General features: G+C 37.4%; 1 non-coding gene across 1 annotated transcript; it reads right to left on the reverse strand.

Annotated features, from left to right (window-relative positions):
• Positions 1–1,799: 1,799 nt before the first annotated feature.
• On the reverse strand, positions 1,800–1,905 carry LOC130983796 (small nucleolar RNA R71). The gene has a single exon (XR_009087771.1). It is a non-coding gene; the product is annotated as a small nucleolar RNA R71 (small nucleolar RNA).
• Between the last annotated feature and the right edge of the window lie 232 nt (positions 1,906–2,137).

Here is a 2,137-nt window from a genome sequence, read left to right on the forward strand (position 1 = left end):
TGTTGTAGCTAAGGGACACGTTCTATGTTTCTTGTGACCCACTCACTCAGGAAGGGGGTTTGGATCTATTGAATCTCTATGTGAGTTTCGAAAGGGGAATCATAGAGATTAGAATATAAGCTCTATTCCTCACAATTCTCTTGATCAACACCATTCGGGAAGAATTGAAATCTTGAGAATTTGTGTGGCTCATGGATAAGAGATATGTACTTAACCTCTTCTCATGACAATTAGATAAAGGAATTGGTAAATTGATTCTAATTAGAGAAATTGAGTTGCCAAGGAATTGGGACTCAATTAATTCCAATCTGTGATAGATCTACTTTATATGATTGAGAATAGAGTTGAGACCCGTTAATTCATGATGGATTATGCTATCTCCAATCCCTAGTGAATTTTCTCTTTGATTTTCTTCACTTTGATTTGTTTGAATTCCCTTTAATTGCATTAGTTCACTACTTCCTTTAATTCCCAGCACCCAATGCCCATTTACATTTCATGCAATTTACTTTTCATGCAGTTTAAGTTTCTTGCCATTTACGTTTCTGTAATTTACATTCTGTCATTTACTTTCAGCACTTTCGAATTCTTGTAACTTATATTTTGTTAGTTAAATTTAACCAAAATCCTTCAATATTTCGCTTGACTAGACATATCACCTCACTAAAGTTGCTTGATCTATCCATTCCTATGGGATTGACCTCACTCTTGTGATTTTTACTACTTGATGCGACCCGGTATACTTGCCGGTAGTTTTTGCGGATGTGATTTCCCGCCATTAGGCTCCTCCCCTCAACCTAGGAGGTTTAGAAACTCGTACTGAAAGGAACATACAATGTTGAATTCGAAAATAGCATAAAAGTTCTATTTTTGTTTATGTAAAAAATAACACTTAAATACTAAACATGCGGCTAATAAGAGTAAAATAGTCTATATAGTGCTAAAATCCACTTTTAGAGCCCACTTGGTGATTGTTTGGGCTGAGGTTTGATGAGATCCATGTGCTATGAGTTTTCTTGGGCATGGAGCACCAGCTAGTGGGTCCTCATTTGGCGTTTGGGCACAGGTCTATGCTTTTGGGTGTTGGACACCTGGAAGAGGACAGGAGGCTGGCGTTGGATGCCAGTTTTGGGCCTTTTAATCGGAAGTAAAATACAGCTTTCAATAGCCGTTGAGAGTGCTCCATTTCAACTTCTGTAGCTCCAAAAAAGCTCTTCCGAATGCAGGTAGGTTAGATCCAGACAGCATCTGCAATGCTTTCTCTGTCTCTGAATTAGACTTCTGCTCTAACTCCTCAATTTCAGCCAGAAATTACCTAAAATTGCACAAAAATACAAAAACTCATAGTAGAATACAAAAATGTGAATTTAACACTAAAATCTATAAAAACTAAATAAAACATACTAAAACTATATGAAGATGATGTCAAAAAGCGTATAAAATATCCGCTCATCACCCTCACAAGCAATATGTGTGGGAGTAGCATAGTAAGTCTGACTGTGGAGGCAAATAACTTTGAGTTAAATCCTTAACTCATCTTTTTAGTGCAATAAAATTGCCAATTTAGTGGAAGCCCCCAGAAAGATCCTAATTTGTTCATCTCTAGCTTCCTACAAATGTCTGACACCGTCGAATGCAATGGTGTCTCTGCTAAAGCATATTGCCTGATGTTGTTCCGATTCTCTGTATGGGACTGAGCCAAGCAGTGACTTGAAACTCAACTTAAGGAGAGCATTGCAACATGGGATGATTTAGTCAACAACGTCTTAACCAAATTCTTTCCACCACAAAGGTTGGCAAAGTTGAGACATGATATCCAAACTTTCACTTAGAAAGATGGAGAATCTTTCTATGAAGCTTGGGAAAGGTATAAAAAATGGTGAGAAAATGCCCTGAAAATATCTTTGCTGATTGGGTGCAACTCCAAATCTTCTATGATAGACTCACCTCCGCTTCTAGGACTTTATTAGACTCCTCAACTTGAGGATCCATGCATATGAAGACAACTGAAAAAGCCTTAGATTTGGTTGAGATTGTGGCTAACAACCAGTATTTATAAAAAGAATAATGAAAAGAGGTATGATGGAGTTGGATACTCTCGATACTCTTTTGGCATAGAATAAAGCCATGTCTCAAC

Source organism: Arachis stenosperma, chromosome 5 (assembly GCF_014773155.1).
Source record: "Arachis stenosperma cultivar V10309 chromosome 5, arast.V10309.gnm1.PFL2, whole genome shotgun sequence".
NCBI classification, from domain to species: Eukaryota; Viridiplantae; Streptophyta; class Magnoliopsida; order Fabales; family Fabaceae; genus Arachis; species Arachis stenosperma.